General features: G+C 41.7%; 1 pseudogene; it reads left to right on the top strand.

The window, feature by feature from the left end:
* Window positions 1-595, top strand: part of LOC143028051 (ATP-binding cassette sub-family F member 1 pseudogene) — a 30,755-nt pseudogene extending 30,160 nt beyond the window's left edge.
* Window positions 596-10,000: the final 9,405 nt, after the last annotated feature.

Below are 10,000 nucleotides of genomic sequence, written 5' to 3'. Positions count from 1 at the left end.
CTCCCATGCTCACACCATCAAAAACAAGGATTTATCAGGTGATCAGAAAGCCAGAGTAGCCCTTGCAGAACTCTGTCTCAATGCACCAGATATACTGATTCTTGATGAACCTACCAACAACTTGGATATTGAAAGTATTGATGTTCTTGCTGAAGCCATTCGGGATTATAAGGGAGGGGTAATCATTGTATCTCACGACGAATGACTTATACGCGAAACCGAGTGTATCTTATGGGTCATTGAAGACCAGACTATCAATGAGATTGATGGAGATTTTGATGATTACAGCAAGGAATTGTTGGAAGCTTTAGGAGAAGAAATCAACAATCCAAGTATTGCTGCTCCTCAAGCTGCTGACCTGTAAGTTCTGTCCTGCCCATTGCTTACATGCTTTCTGCTACTATCCTCTTGGCGCGCACACACACGCACACACACACACACACACACACACACACACACACACACACACACACACACACACACACACACACACACACACACACACACACACACACACACACACACACACACACACACACACACACACACACACACACACACACGATTTTAAGAATAAACTGGATGTGGAGAGATACGAAAACTGGTCACTACGAGCATAGCTCTCGTCCCGTAAAATACAACTAGGTAAATAGGTAAATACACACACACACGCACACACACGCACACACACACACACACACACACACACACACACACACACACATACACACACACACACACACACACACACACACACACACACACACACACACACACACACACACACACACACAAACACACACACACACGCACACACACACACACACACACACACACACACACACACACACACACACACACACACACACACACACACACACACACACACACACACACACACACACATATAAACACACACACACACACACACACACACACACACACACACACACACACACACACACACACACACACACACACACACATACACACAAACATACACAGTGAGACTCGCTAGAACTGGAAAATATGACGATCCATCACACAGGGCGTCTCGTCGCGTGAGCCTCACGTCGCTCTTCGTGAGATGGACGACCCGTGAGACGCCACTTAGGGTCCCCCGGCCGGCGTGAGAGGGCGCTTGTTTGTCTTGACACGAGGCGACTCACGGAAATGACAATGCGATGCGAAAGAGGAGGATGAGGACGAGGAGGAGCAGGAGAAGGGGGAGGAGAGGCAAGAGGAGGAGGAGGAGGAAGAGGAGAAGAAGCAGGGGAAGGTGGTGGGGGAATAAGAAGAACACAAAAGGAACACAAAGAAAGAACAAACAACAGCTGGCCTACTGGCCCTAACGAGGCTGTTTGTGTTAACTAAACTACACTACAGTTAAGGAAACAGGGCAACTAGGCGATAGAAGATGAACTAATACTACTGCTATCACTATCCTATCCGATTAATCCAATTATGATTAAATGTCTGGTTGTCATATCTTTTATTGCAAAGGATGATATTTTATCTGCGGATTAGATTCCAAGTATTTGTCTAAGCGATTTTTAAATGTTGTTATCGTGTTACTTTCGAACTAACACTACTGCTATCACTATCCTATCCGATTAATCCAATTATGATTAAATGTCTGATTGTCATATCTTTTATTGCAAAGGATAATATTTTATCTGCGGATTAGATTCCAAGTATTTGTCTAAGCGATTTTTAAATGTTGTTATCGTGTTACTTTCGACGACAGTGGGAGGTAACGAATTCCACACGTTAACAACCCGGTTAAAGAAGAAGTGCTTACTTTCGTTCGTAGAGAATCTTTTGCCAATTACTTTGAAATCGTGGCGTCTTCTTGTATTTGATTGGTCTAATAAGAAGTAATCCTTGACATTAATATTGTCAAAGCCTTTGAACATTTTAAAAACCTCAATCAAATCTCCTCGCATTCTTCTTTTTGAGAGGGAGAATAAGTTTAGATTTTTTAGTCTTTCTTCATACGGCAGATTTCTCAGCCTTGGTATCATTTTGGTCACTCTCCGTTGTACTCTTTCTAGTTTGTTAATATCTTTCTGGTAGTATGGGGACCAAAATTGTACACAGTATTCTAGATGGGGACGAACCAAGGAGTTATAGAGGTTTAGCAATATTTTTTCTGATTTATTTTCGAAGATTCTTCCGATGAAGCCAACTAATTTGTTTGCTGTTTTAACAACTTCTGAGCAATGTTGACTTGGCTTCAAATCATTTGATATTAAAACTCCTAGATCTTTTTCTTTAGTTACTGAATCCAGTATTTCGCCATTCATTTGGTATTGGATGTGATCATTGTTACCTCAAATGTGCATAACTTTACATTTGTTAACGTTAAATTTCATTTGCCACTTGCTAGCCCAACTTGATAATTTATCTAGATCGGATTGTAGAGTTTCTTTCTCTTTGGTGGTTATTACTTTACCGGCAATTTTTGTGTCATCAGCAAATTTTGATACTTTGCAGAGGAGGCCGTCATCTAGATCATTTATATATATTAAGAACAAGACGGGTCCCAAAACTGATCCTTGCGGTACGCCACTTTTAACGTCGAGCCAGCTAGATGATGCCCCGTTAATTACGACCCTCTGTTTCCGCTCTGAGAGCCAATCTTTAATCCAGTTGTGGATATTACCAGAAATGCTGTGCATTTTTAATTTGTCGAGCAATCGTTTGTGGGGGACTTTATCGAATGCCTTCTGAAAATCTAGATAGATTATATCAACAGATCTACATTCCTCGTATTTGTTAAAGACGTCATGAAAAAAGTCAAGGAGATTAGTTAGACATGAGCGTTTGCTTCGGAAGCCATGTTGTGAATCTTTCATAATCTTATTTTCTTCTAAAAAATTTACTACGCTGTCACGGATAATTGTCTCTAGCAGTTTGCACACAATCGAAGTTAGGCTAATCGGTCTGTAGTTGCCTGGTTGTGATTTGTCCCCTTTCTTGAATATTGGTGTTACGTTAGCACATTTCCAATCTGATGGGACTTTACCGAGTGCTAATGATCTGTTGAAGAGGATGCACAAGGGTTTACCGATTTGATTTTTGACTTCTTGCAGAATTCTAGGTGAAATTTTGTCAGGTCCCGGGGCTTTATTCATTTTGAGCTTATCAATCACTTGTACGACATCCCTTTCTGTAATTATGAGTTGATTTAAAACGTTTTGGCACATTATATGTTCTGGTGGCTGATACACTGAGCAATCTTCGTCTGTGAAGACGGATGCAAAAAAATTATTAAGGATTGAGGCCATCTCATTTTCATCATCCGTATGTTTTCCTTCATCGTCATTTAATGGTCCAATGCCGCAGGTGAGCGTTTTCTTCTTATTCGCATAACTATAGAATTCTTTAGGGTTCGACTTGCTTGCCTCAGCAATATATTCTTCAAGATCTTTCTTACTACGCTTTATCAGTGTTTTTGTTTCGCGGCGAATTCTGTCTAGTGTTAGTTTATCGTCTTGGCTTTTAGTTGATAAATACTTTTTGTACGCACTCTTTTTACGAGAGAGGTTGTTACTAATTTCCCTATTCCACCACTTTGGTTTATTTGTTGCCGGGCGCCTCTCACGATAGGGAACACAGAGATTTACAGCATTGTTTAGGTCCTTGATGAAGTTTTCCCACGCTTTATCAATATCAGTCTCGTTCGAAGTTGTACTCCAGTCTAAGTTTTCTAGTAATGATCGAAGTCTATTGAAATTAGCTCTACGGAAGTCGGGTACTTTTTCTTTGCTGGTCTTAGATAAATTGGCTTCCATTTTAATTTTGAATGTGATGGTACGATGATCACTAGTGCTGAATAATGGGCCTATATTTACTTCGTTTACAAGATTTTCTGTTGTAGAGAATATAAGGTCAAGGATGTTATCTCCTCGGGTAGGGCTGTTTACGCCTTGGTGGAGGCCACTTTCCAGTAAGTTACTATACAAGTCTCGTCCTGTATGCGAACTCAAATCTTCACCCCATCTTTTCACCGGTAAGTTAAAGTCTCCCATGATGACTGTCTCGCAGCGTTGGTTAGTTTCTACGATTAGATCGAATAATTTTTCGTCATTTACTAGTAGCTGACCCGGTGGTCTATAAACAAGTCCAATTATTACTTTAGATTTACTGCAATTGGTTCTTATTTCAACAAACAATATATCAACATTTGTTACTGTTTCTGTTTTTAACAATGAGGAGGAGGGGCAAGAGGTGGAAGAGGAGAAGCAGTGGGAGGAGGAGGAGAAGCATGGAGAGGAGGAGGAGGAGAAGGAGCAGGAGGAACAAGAGGAGAGCAAGGAGGAAGATGAGGAGGAGGAGGAACAAGAGGAGGAACGACGATTGCCCTTAACCAAGAAGCGATTAATTACGCGCTAGTGTATAGCTTGGCGCGCGCGGGGGGGGGGAGGAGCGAGGAAGGAGAGTAGAGGGGGAGAGTCGGGAAGGGGGGAGAGTCGGGAAGTAGGGAGAGTCGGGAAGGGGGGAGAGTCGGGAAGGGGGAGAGTCAGGAAGGGGGGAGAGTCGGGAAGGGGGGAAAGTCGGGAAGGGGGAGAGTCGGGAAGGGGGGAGAGTCGGGAAGGGGAGAGAGTCGGGAAGGGGGAGAGTCGGGTGGGGGAGAGTCGGGAAGGGGGAGAGTCGGGAAGGGGGAGAGTCGGGATGGGGGGAGAGTCGGGAAGGGGGGAGAGTCGGGAAGGTGGGAGAGTCGGGAAGGGGGAGAGTCAGGAAGGGGGAAGAGTCGGGAAGGGGGGAAAGTCGGGAAGGGGGAGAGTCGGGAAGGGGGGAGAGTCGGGAAGGGGGGAGAGTCGGGAAGGGGGGAGAGTCGGGTGGGGGGAGTCGGGTGGGGGGAGAGTCGGGTGGGGGGAGAGTTGGGAAGGGGGGAGAGTCGGGAACGAAACATCATACCAAAATGCCAAGCAATCGGAAGAGGAGGGGGCGCAGGAATGGGGGAGAGGAGTACGAGAAACAGGAGGGGAGGAGGAGGAGAAATAGGAAGAAGTGGAGCAGGAGGAGGGGTGGAAGGAAAAGGAGGAATAGAAGAAGAAAGAAGAGAATGAGGGGAAGATGGAGAGGAAAGAAAAAAGGAGGAGAACGAGGAAGAGGAGGTGGAGGAGTAGGAGGAGGAAATGGAGAACGAGGAAGAGAGGAAAGAAGAATAAGAGAACGAGGAATAGGAGGAGGAAGAGATCTAGGAATAGGAAGAAGATGAAAAGGAATCGGGGAACGAGGAATAGGAAGAAGAGAAAGAGGAATAGGAGGAGGAAGAGAACGAGGAGGAGGAAGGGGAGAACTAGGAAGAAGAGGATGAAGAGAAATAAGAGAACGAGGAATAGGAACAGGAAAATGAGAAGGAAGATTAGGAAACGAGGAAGAGAAGAAGTATAGGAGAACTAAGATGAAGAGGAAGAAGAGGGAGGAGGAGGAGGTGCAGGGGAAGGAGGAGAAGGAGGAAGAGGATGAGAATGAGGATGAGGAGGATGAGTGGGTGTTGCTGTCCAACATGGTCGAACGCTTAAGCGCCCACACTGAAATTAATTAAAGCGGTTAATGACCGAGCGAGTATTTTTTTTCTCTCTTTCTCTCTTTTATTCTCTCTCTTTTTCTCATTTGCACTATAGTGCGGAGTTGTGTCACTTGTCACGCTGAATGCGTTGCGTCACAATTGGGGTACAAATTATCGTGAGACTCTTTTATGTAAAGTATATATGTATATGTATGTATATCTATCTATCTATCTTGTCACGCTGAATGCGTTGCGTCACAATTGGGGTTCAAATTATCGTGAGACTCTTTTATGTAAAGTATATATGTATATGTATGTATATCTATCTATCTATCTTGTCACGCTGAATGCTTTGCGTCACAATTGGGGTACAAATTATAGTGAGACTCTTTTATGTAAAGTGTATATGTATATGCATGTATATCTATCTATCTACCTATCTATCTATCTATCTACCTATCTATCTATCTATCTATCTATTTATATATATATATATATATATATATATATATATATATATATATATACAGTATATATATATACTAGCCAATTACCCGCGCGTTGCTGCGAGTTCGTGAATAATCCCTAACCTAACCATACCATACCTAACTTTAACCCTTAACCCTAACCAATTTTTTTTAAATGAAATATAGCTTTAAACACTCCCCCTCCCAGATGTGCGCCCCCTACCCGAAGGTTGGGAAACCCTAGTTTGAAAATACATGCATACACAAACACAAATATCATGTGCACATTCTTTTGCGTGCGTGTGTGAGTGTGTGTGTGGATTGACAATAAATGCCTACAGCTAAAAGGTGAAGAAATGTATCTACTTTATTTATCTTCAGAATATATATGGTTATAGGGGTTTATTTGGAAAAACATAGGAAGAGTTTGTAAATAATAAATTTCCGCCGCACTAAAATTAAATGAAAATAAGCAATATTTCAACATTTGGTAAAATCATACAATCATTTTACATTTGCATGATTTTTTTCTTACAAAAGCTATCATGGTTTGTGGCAACATTAATTTCACAAATATAGATAATATTTATGAACACATACAATGGTTTGTTTAATTATATTGATTCTTATGTTACAGAAATAATAACTTAAGGGGGGACTACAGTAGTGGCGTGTTCCCTCACCATAAACCACCTAACTTTAACCCTTAACCCTAACCAGAATATGTATATCTTTAATTAAATATAGCTTTAAATACTCCCCCTCCCAGGTGTGCCCCCACCTCCTGAAGTTGGGAAACCCTAGTTTGAAAATACATGCATACACAAACACAAATATCATGTGTACACATTCTTTTGTGTGCGTGTGTATGTGCATGTGTGTGTGTGTGTGTGTGTGTGTTTTGTGGATTGACAATAAATGTCTACAGCTGAAAGGTAAAGAAATGTATCTAGTTTATTTATCTTCAGAATATATATGGTTATGGGGGTTTATCTGCAAAAACATAGGAGTTTGTGAATGAAGTATTTCCCCCTGCACAAAAATTAAATGAAAATAACCAATATTTCAACATTTGGTATAATTATACAATCATTTTCCATAAACATGCTTTCTTCTTACAAAAGCTATTATGTTTTGTGGTAACATTAATTTCACAAATGTAAATACTATTTATGGATACATACAATGGTTTGTTTAATCATATTAATTTTTAAGTCACAAAACATACTACGCGACTTCAGGGGACACTACATAAACCTCCTAATTTTAACCCTTAATCCTAACCAAAATATATATTTCTTTTAAATGAAATATAGTTATCCAAGTACTTGGAGTGATAGGGTATCAGAATATATATGGTTATGGGGTCTATCTCTAAAACCCTAGGAGGAGTTCGTGTAAAAACAAACAAACAAATAAACAATCAGACAGACAGACAGAGGCTACTACTCTATTATGATATATACATACATGTATATATAGACACACACACACACACACACACACACACACACACACACACACACACACACACACACACACACACACACACACACACACACACACATACACATATATATATATATATATATATATATATATACATGTATATGTATGTGTGTATATACACATATATACATATATATATATATATATATACTAATAAGAAGTCGGGTACGTGTGCTCACTTATGCAAAGTAGACCACTTGGAAAAAGAAACTAACGAAGCAGAGCGCTTTCGTATATTACATCCAGTGTTTTTAGATGTAATATACGAAAGAGCTCTGCTTCGTTAGTTTCTTTTTCCAAGTGGTCTAATTTGCATATATGTATATATATATATATATATATATATATATGTATATATATGTATATATATATATACATGTATATGTACACACACACACATATATATATATATATATATATATATATATATATAGCTCACGCAAGAAACCCACAGTCGGAGAAAATAAAATCCGACTGTGGGTTTCTTGTGCGTTATTTACAAATGTGCTACTACATTTCTGTGTGCGTGCGTGCGTGTGCGTGTGTGTGTGTGTGTGTGTGTGTGTGTGTGTGTGTGTGTGTGTGTGTGTGTGTGTGTGTGTGTGTGTGTGTGTGTGTGTGTGTGTCCTTTTCAACTGCGGCCTACACATAATAGTCCAATGGGTTACAATCAGGAGAGTTGGGGGCCAGATGTTGGGATTGGTAAAGTCGTAGAAGTTCTCAGACAGCCACTTCTGGGTTTTCCCGGAGGTGTGACACGGAGCTGAGTCCTGCTGCCACATGTATAGTCTTCCCGCAGCCACCCTCTCCACCCAGCGCTTGACAACAGTGGCCAGTATTCAATATAGCCATCTGAAGTGAGTTTGAGTCCCTCCTCAAAGATGTGGAGTGGCATGGCGTGTCCTTCACTGAAAACACACCCGAATACCATCATAGCTTGAGGAAACTTAGTCTTCATGAAGCGCGGGGCTTTGTGCAAACTGTAGGCTAGCCACCTGTTGTTCTACGCGATGTGCAACTGGTCCTTACAGATGTTCTTCTCGTCTGAGAGGAACCAGAGGCCCCCGGCTCGACCGGGTGTTTGAGCTTGTTGAGGAGTTTCATGGCTTTCGTAAAGTAGTTCTCTTAGGCCTTGGCGGTGAGTAGTTGATCCTTGCGCCTCTTGTATAAGGAGTAGCGAAGATCCTCGTTCAGCGCTTTCTTCATAGTCGCCACTCCGACGCCCATCTCTTTCGCCAATGTCCACATTGCCTTGCCTGGTTCTTGCCGCAACTTTCATTTGCAGCTTCTCGACAAATTTCGTTGTGCAGACAGAGTCAGAACGCCTGCTATGATCCTTCTTACTAGCCACTGCTTCCACATCTCTTAGAGTTGGGAGGTCTGAGAAGCCATTCTTAGAGGGCAAATATCGAGGTGGATTTTGTCCATTTTAAGTCCCCGGTCCTCTTGTTTGTGTTTTTGTAACTGACAATGTAAAAGGGTTAAATAATTTTCCGTTGGTTCTTGTGCAGGCCTTTGGCTAGACTAGTGGTTCTCTTCCAGTTTGGTAGGTGTCCATCTGTGTCTATGTGGTTAACTAGAGCGTTTATTTCTCGGTGGTGTCTAATGTCAGCTTTGTGTTTCCTCAGCCTGATATTAAGTCCTCTGTACGTCTCACTGTAGTATTCACTATCACATCCATTACAGGGAGTTTTGTAGACGAACTGTGACAGTAGTATCAGGAAGCAGGACGCGTAGCGTCGCCCACTTGCCAATCGGCCGTGAACCTATAACAGAGCTGAACCCCTTTGGATGTGGGGATAGTAAATGGGTCCGGATTCTGTCTATTCATGGCAGGCTTTTTATCTTTATGTATAAGGTTTCCAGAATATGAAGGCGTGTGTGGTTGGTTTCTGTCTGTAGGATAGTAATTCCCTCCTCCAAGTTCTTCCTTGTCATTGGGGTCTGATGTACGTCTTCGTGGTGTCGTTTGATAGCTCCATTGGAAAGTTGAAGTGTAAGGCGCCTCGTGAGTTCGTCGTAGTCATCCTATGTACGTTTCATTGAGGTCTTCATAGATCCCTTTCCTACAGGTGTATTCATACACGAGATGGTCACGCTGAAGTTCCGGGGTTCTCTGGCAGGGGTTGTTCTTTATATGGAACTGGGACGTCTTCATATTTTTGTAGAAAATGACCAAACAGATCTGGCCATTTTCTACAAAAACACACACATATATATGTATATTTGGGATAAAGGCCATTAAGAATACATGTTCTGTTGAAGTCGACAGCAGTTACAGCATTATTCAGTTTGCATTTTGCTTTTTTCAATTTTTCTAACGGTGTTCCGATCTTCGTAGGCGAGGGTACTAAGTAAGTTTCTAAAATCCATAATAACTCGAGACGTCTTTCGGCCTTCACTCGGCCATCTTCAGGAGTGTAAGTATAGATGTGTTAGGTTGAAATGGTGATTATATTTGGCTTATGTTGGCACTGGGGGAGGTGACCTTTGTGTGGAAGGT

This window comes from Oratosquilla oratoria, chromosome 9, assembly GCF_046742065.1.
Source record: "Oratosquilla oratoria isolate Oo_2021 chromosome 9, ASM4674206v1, whole genome shotgun sequence".
Lineage (NCBI taxonomy): Eukaryota > Metazoa > Arthropoda > Malacostraca > Stomatopoda > Squillidae > Oratosquilla > Oratosquilla oratoria.
The sequence above is the reverse complement of the archived record's forward strand: the minus strand, read 5'-3'. Positions and strand labels throughout refer to the sequence as shown.